Raw genomic sequence first — 8,147 nt, forward strand, 5'->3', positions numbered from 1 at the left:
CATAATTTAGCATGTATATACATTCAGATGTTGCTAATTTCACATCAGCAAATATGCAGTTTGAATAACTCCATCAGGATCACCAATGCTTGTGGAAGTCGATTACTACATAACAAGCATGATCACACTTGAGGTAATCCATGTAATTTTGATTACTATGATGTGATTATAAAAGACTGGCAACTTGCTAATTTGTCATTCTCTTCTATGATCCAGCTTAGTAAGGCTTAATTGACAGGGTTTTGTAAAACAGATAGTATTTTTGAATTCAAGTGCACAATAAAGAAATAGGTTATTTACATGGTATACATCATATAATATCTAGTTCAGTGGGAGATTGTAAGATCATACCTATTGCACAGTAATAGATATGAACTAGCGATTATATGTTGTATGCATAAGTTAATGTAAATGAGCTATTTTGAATTCAAATGTAAATACATTAGCCAATATATATAAACTTTTAAGTAATCGAATTAAGTTTATATATTAGAATATCTGTTAAAGAATTTCAAATTCAAATGTGTAGTTATTCAGACAAATTTATTAGGAAGTTATTTTGACAGTTCCTTGATGGAAGGAACTGCCATGTAACTGCTGTGTTCAACAACTTTATAAATAAAGTGGAACTTGTATTTGATGCCTGCTAGAACATAAAAACGCTCTCATTGAGTTTGTCACATTAAGCAATAAAGAGAGATACGGTGTGTATCTAGGAGAAGATCAGATAGATAACGGCAGCAGATCATCAAATGAATAACGGCAGCAATCCACCAAGTCAGTTTTATGATTTTATTTCATAACATTGATTTAACATTAGATACTATACTTGAGTTTATGTTTCATATTGAATCTAACATTATTCGCCATCTTCATTTTCTGATTCAACACATAGAATTGAATTTGATGATCTGCTTCCACTAAAAGAGTTTAATTGTCTGTGAAAGCAGGTTTCGACCCACTCCGAAACCTGTGTCTGCATCCCTTCCGTCCTTCCTTCCTTCTCTTCGTCTCTGCAACACCAAAACGCTGCGTTTCACAAACAATGCTCCTCCAATAGCTCTCCTCGCCGGAACAGAGTAGCTTAATCCACTGCGATCATGGCGAATTGGATCTCCTCCAAACTCAGAGCCGCCGAGACCATCCTCCAACAGGTACGACAACAACAACAACAACTCTCTCTTCCTTTTCCGATCAAACGAATCTCGTTGTGAATTTATACGCGTGATTGTGGAATGGACGGTTCAGATCGATCAGCAAGCGGCGGAGTTGTTACGGAAAAACGAGAAGCCTCTCGCCGACGACGACTTGAAGTTGGGCGCTCCGGTGAAGACCGGAGGCAGTGTGCCTCTGAAGGACCAGTTGAAGAAGAAAACCCTAGAAAAATAGTGATTATAGCGGAAAATTAAGGAGCGATCCGAGTTTTAGCAATGTTAATAGTAGTAATCATAGTATTAGTGGTAATGACAATAAGGATAAAGAGATTGTTGGAAAGGCGAAATCCGAGCCTCTTAGTGATAGTGATTGGACTCAACTCCTCAGTGCACCGAAGCCGGCAGCTATTTCTACATCGAGCCATGGCAATGGTTTGCCTGGGGTTCGGGGTTTGAGGAAGGATGGTAGGAGGCAGGGCAGTGCAGGTTCTGCTTCGAATTGTCGAATTTGTCGAATAATGTGATGAAGTCGGTCCAGAGAGCAGGTGTTGGGGAAGGTAGGAAGTTGAATGGGAGAATGAGTGATGGGGAGGAGTCTGTTTTTTTGGACTCAGCACGGAGGTTTTCTTCTGGTGAATTGAAGAGTGATGGTAAGGTTGTGGAAGTAGGGGAGTTGGATTATAGGGATGTGGGAGCGGACACTTCAGTTGAAATAAAAGGTAAGGCAAATGAAGAAAAGGGCGGAGCTTTTGATACGAAGGAGCTTTCTTTAGAGTCAGTAAAGAAAAATGAAGGGTTGTCTGACAAGAAGATTGGAGGGGAGAGTATGAGCAATCAGTTGAGAAATAGTACTGTCAGGGGTAAGCATGAGTCCAGTGAAGCTGCTAGGAGTTCTACCTCCGAAGACTTAAAAGAGAGGTTTGACTTCAGTAACTGATGGCAGCTCTGAGTCTGACTCGGACTCCGGTTCAAGTTCTGATTCTGAAAGTGAGCGTGAGAAGGAGGAAAGGAGAAAGCAGAGGGAGAAGATTCTAGCTGAGAAAGCAGCAGCTAAAGCTGTGGAGGCCATTTAAAGAGAAGGAAAATACGGTTGCCAGATTGGAAGGGGAGAAGCACAGCTTGGAGAAAATACGTGAAGTTCAAGCAACACGCACAAGAGGTAAGAATTTTTTTTTTTTGAGATGTTCTTGTTCCTATCCTTAGGTTTCTTATTTACTCTTGTTCATTGTCAAAACAAGTAGTCAGAACTGTTTTGTGTGTGCTTGAGACTATGCATAACATGCTGAGCAGTTTTCTTTCTTAATTAACGAATTGACCTGCATCTTAAAAACTTGTTGATAAGTCTTACATTTGTTTGAATATTAAGTTGAAGAACACAATGTCACTTTCCTTCCACCAATAGTTTGTTTACTTGAATTCTTCTTAAAATATCTTCTCCCATGATCCATTAATCCTTATATAAACTCCTTACTGCCTCAGGCTTCAAAGCTACAAACGACTATGATGCAAACCATGGAAGCGGCTGATAAAGAGAAGCAGAAACATAATAGTACTAGAATGGAAGCCTTTGTGCATTTGGCTAAACTGGAGGTTCGACAACCTTTTTCCATTCCCTGTGTTTTGTCTGTTTCATTCTGATATCATTGGTTTTCCTCTACATCTAGAAGTAATAGAATTCTTGCTCTGTTGAACTTTTTAGTCAGTGCCCTTACTTATTAGCTTCTCAGTTTATTATTAGGGATTTGAACCCTGCTCTTTGGCATTTTGAATGATTTGAATGCAGTTTCTTATACATGTTTGTATGCCAAAGTGTTGGTAATGTAACTTTACTGAAGTTTTGCATCAATACAATCTTTTTAATTATGTAATGTGAAGGATATATTTTCCCATTCCATCAACTGTTTTATGTTAATATTCTTGCTACTTGTTTTTGGTAATTGCTCTCTATCTGTCTCAAGTCTCAACTGATGGTTTTACTTTGTTAATATTATTTTAACAAGTTTCAGCATTGAAATCAACTTACTGTCTCATAAGTTTTCTTGTTCTCTTTGTTACACCTCCTGCATTTCATACAACAATCAGAAATTGTGCCGTTTAGTTTGTCCGGTGAACATATTTAATTATATGTTCGATATGAGTCATGAGTACTTATCATAGTTGTTAACTCTTTTTTCTGTTTTATTTGTCTCTTCTAGGTCAATCATGTAGCAGAACTTCGACAGCAAGTTGAGTTAAAAGAAGTTAACCATGAAGGTATTTCTCTGAAATCACAAAGTAATGGTTTATGCACAATGGCACTTTGCTTCATAAAAATTTGGTGGTACCTTGTTTTTTTCTTCAGAGTTGTTTGCAGGGTTCCAGCAATAAAACATAGAGCACATAAAACCATGTATAATTTGCATAAAGCAATTATGATAAAATCAATGTTCTATTACTGGTATGTTAGTATAATTCCTTGGAACTCTGTTTTCTTATTGTAGAACTCAGGAGGAAGATCTCTGGTACTCATCAGATCGAAATATCTTTAAAGAGTGATACATCGGCTTTGGAAGGTAGAAATGGAATAGACATACAGGGAATACCATGGGAGAGGCTTAATTTCACCAGAGATAAGTACCGTGAAGCGCGATTGAAGCAATATAAGAACTATGAGAGCCTCGGTCGGCCTCGTCAAGACCTTGAGAAGGTATACCTTTGGATCTTATGAGTGATTTGATTCTCAGCCGGATTGATTTTGTTTTTTTTTTTTGTTTGTTTGTTTGTGTAGTAACTCTTGTGAATGTTACAGGAGTGCTTGCAAGTGGAGAAGGTGAAGAGTTTCTATGACTTTAACTACAACACAAGGCTTGTCAAGTCCACAATTGTGCATTTTCAGGTAGAGATCATGATCTTGGTTCTCGTAACTGTTTGAAATGATTTTGAAGAAAATTAGTTTTTGATTTTGTTTCCATTTCATTTTTCAAAATTTCATTCATATGTAGTGGTGCACAATGCATACCTTCATCTTCTTACTCATTTTGCATGTACAAGTCGTTGCATTCATTTTGTTAGGCAAATCTTGTGATGTTCCATATGTAGTGCATACCTGAACTTTTCATTATGTAAAGTCCTTGCATGTCGTTCATGTGAAGGGTGTTGCATATGTCATATAATTGGCATGTTGTCTGCAAAAAATTTTGGAGTTTTGATTTCTTTTAATCTTTCTTGCCTTGCTGCTAGATATAAATACATAATCATAACCTTAATATATTGATGCTCCTTGCTTTAGTTCTATGTATATCAATAGTTTGGTAGTTTTGCAGGTCTTATAAAAAAAATGTTATATCCTTTGTGATGGATATCTTAATTTATGATTATGGTTCTGTGCCTCAATCATTCACTGGAAGGTATGGAGTTCATCAAAATTCTGTCTTTGTTGGGCACATTTATAGACCTTGCATAAATCTGAGATGTAAACCAATCTACTTACCTAAACTGTAGCTGAAGGGTGACCATCATGACATAACTTATCATTGATGTATAGAATTTTAATGTTGCTGAACTTAATAAGAAAACCTAAGAATTATATTTTTCGGTTTGTGTTTTCTAAAAACAGAATCACTAATCAGATCTCTATAATATATTAGTCCCACCTTCTTTCTTTTTTCTATGATCTATTTATTGGAATTAAGGATTTCTTGTTCAGAGGGCATTTTGCCTGCAGTGTAGTTTTTAGGACATTTGAAAAAGTTGATTGCTCCTGAAGTACTAGTTTTAGATGCATTTCACATAAATATGCTTTTGCGCACTAACATAGGAATAGAAAGTTTGAACTGTGATGGCCACAGAATGGCATCAAGCTGGGGTGCATTCACTGGATCCTTTCTGGTAGATGTGTGAAGGTTGCCCTTCATGCCGTTTCTTTTAGTTACACACTCACTGTTACTGTTAACTTCTATAAATGATCGTTGAGTTTTGGTTTTGGTTGTAATTATATTGTTTCTGCTCTCTCTTAAATGTAATTATATTGCTTTTAGGATTATTATTGCTCTCTTTATTTCAGCTTTTAAGCAGGGTGGAGTTAGAGCTGCTGGCGCGACTTTGGTTATATGGTATGATATATAGGAGAATATCTGAGCATTTAAGAGACCTCTGTAGCAAGTTAGCCATTCCTGTTATTTAAGTAGTGTTATTGCGTTCTATAAGATGGGACCTATTAGCATCATCCTTGATTTCTTAGACTTGAATTTTCATGAGGATCCCCTTGTAGGCATGAATGACTTCACATTTGCATTTCTCTGACTTATTAGTTTATTTTCCATTCTGAGTTTATGTTGGCTTGATTACATACTATCTGCTAGTACTGTTGTTGATAATTTTTTTTTTACCTTCCTTTTTTCAATTGTAATGGTGTGCCATGTTTTGGGTAAATTTTCTTTTGGAGTTATTAACTAATCGGGAAGCGGGTAGAGTGATCATGTTGTGGCTTTGCCTCAATTGCACTTCACGGTTGGAGGCACATACCTTGATCAGATGAAGTTTTCATTACAACCTCCCAAGTTTATAGACCCTCTAATTTAGAAATCTGCAGTCTTGCATGTCTCTGATAAAATGCATTCCTGTACAGCCACCGAGATTCCTATGCATAAGTTATCTTTCAGGGCAGTAGAATTGAGTCTTACTCTCTCTGTCCATCCAACTTTAAGTTTTTTGTCAACTATATATGTAGCTTCCAAACTTCGGAGTCACATTTAATTGACTCTTATTTTTTTTGGTTGGGATTCTTGTGGTCTACTGATCTCTAGGTTTAGGGTGCTTAGTTTTTTCACTTCATTCTTGTGGTGCTTAGTAAAATGGCATTGCTCTTTTATTTGCTAGTAATTATTTTCTCGTTGTGGGTTCTGGGGTATGCATTAACACAGAAAAAATGGCCCACATATCTTGTTTTAGCAGACCATTAAACATTACTTGGTACAAGCTTTTTTAGTAATGGAATAGAATGCGACATTGTGTTAAGCTCATAACAAATATACTCCGCGAGTAGATAATGTGCCAGCTTGAATGGCCTATATTTTGCTGCTTTGAAGTGCATTACATTAATTGTTAGTTCTGTTAGCTTAGAGATGCATACTTGCATAAGATATGGTTACTTTGCTTTTTTGGTTTGTTGAAACCTTTTACCAGTATGTCCCTCAACTTGGTTTCTTTCTTCTTGTGCAGCTAAGGAATTTGTTATGGGCCGCATCAAAGCATGATGTATACCTGATGCAGAACTTTTCAGTAATGCATTGGAACTCTTTGCACAGAAGAGGCACCGAAGTACTCAATGTGGCTAAACCAATTGTACCTACTGAGGTATTAAATGCAAGACTGATTACTGTGGAAATCCAGGCTAAAAGGATGTTGTGATTCATGTTGGTATGTTCTTACAGAAACGACCTGGGTTGTTGGCACGACCACTCTCTAGAGTGCAGATAAGCACTATGGCTGTCAAGGAAAATTTGTTGGTTGCTGGGGGCTTCCAAGGTGAACTAATCTGCACGGTAGGCGGGTGTTATAATAAATGTTTTCGACTACTGAATCGGTTGTATATTTATTTCACATTTCTCATTTTTCATTTATTTGGAGCAGCACATGAAACAACCTGGAGTTGCTTTCTGCTCAAAACTAACAACAGATGAGACTGCCATCACTAATGCAGTGGATATTTTCCAAAACCCAACGTAAGTTCTCCTCCAGAAAGGGTTGCAGGTTGCTGGACTTGACTTAATTTGACTGAATGCTCTCTGTGTAGTGGCTCAATGAGGGTAATGACTGCAAATAATGATGCTCAAGTTAGAGTTTTTGACATTGAAAAGTTCGCTTGCCTCAATCGCTTCTCCTTCGAGTGGTCTGTAAATGTGAGTACCCTATACAAACCCAATTTTTTTTTTATTGTGAATTTATTCTGAAGTTAGGTTATTCTTTACCATTTCGCTCAATGTTGGCTTCGTTATTTATTGGCAGAACACCTCTGTTGGTCCCGATGGTAAGCTGCTTGCAGTACTTGGTGATAGTGCAGACTGTTTGATTGCTGCTGCTCAGTCTGGTAAAGTAAGTCGCATCACTATTTCTCTGCCTATATAATTTGTTTTATGCAGACGATGTGCAGAGTTCTGATATATTTCCTACTTTGTATAGGCTGTTGGAGACCTCAAAGGGCACTTAGACTATTGCTTTTCTTCAGCTTGGCACCCGGATGGACGGATCTTCGCTACTGGGAACCAAGACACTACTTGTAGGCTATGGGACATAAGGAACCTGTCAGAGTCCCTAGCCGTGTTGAACGGAAGAATGGGAGCAATAAGAGCTATAAATTAACCTCTGGTGGTCGTTTTATGGCCATGGCTGAGCCAGCAGACTTTGTTCACATCATTGATACCCAGTCCGGATATGCAAAGGGACAAGAGATTGATCTGTTTGGTGAGATTGCCGGAATATCCTTCAGCCCCAACTCTGAAGCTTTGTTTGTTGGGGTTGCTGATCGCACATATGGTAGTGTATTGGAGTTCAATAAGAAGCACTATAATCCCTATCAAGAAATAGTCTTCTAGTTCAAGTCCATCAGTCATGGGAAGATGAAGGTGTATATTTGGCTAAGGTTTCTTTATCAACTGTATTTACAACTATATTTAGCTGGTATATTTGGGGTTTACTCTGCGTTATTATATTCAGCGAGATTGATCCACCAAGTATCCAAAAAAAGAAAAAATTGTATCTAGTTTTGTTTCTTCTTGGCTTCTCAGTCGATGCAAGTCGCAGGTTTTGAGTTTTGTTTCTCCATTTCAGTAAAATGTATTTTTTTCATCAAGCAGAAATGGAATAAATAACTCTTGGATTGTAAAGCTCTTCCTGTTGGTGTGTATATTTGTAAACAGTTCAAGGTTTCCCTAGTGCATTTTACTTATTTTACTGTTTGCATTTTATGTGTAGTGTTGTATTCTTAGACTAATATGTTAGCATGGGATTTGTTTG

General features: G+C 37.4%; 1 pseudogene; it reads left to right on the forward strand.

Moving 5' to 3' along the window:
• Nucleotides 1-828: 828 nt before the first annotated feature.
• Nucleotides 829-8,094, forward strand: LOC133745142 (uncharacterized; annotated as a pseudogene).
• The last annotated feature ends 53 nt before the right edge of the window (nucleotides 8,095-8,147 follow it).

The sequence above is a fragment of the Rosa rugosa genome, chromosome 4 (genome assembly GCF_958449725.1).
Source record: "Rosa rugosa chromosome 4, drRosRugo1.1, whole genome shotgun sequence".
NCBI lineage: Eukaryota > Viridiplantae > Streptophyta > Magnoliopsida > Rosales > Rosaceae > Rosa > Rosa rugosa.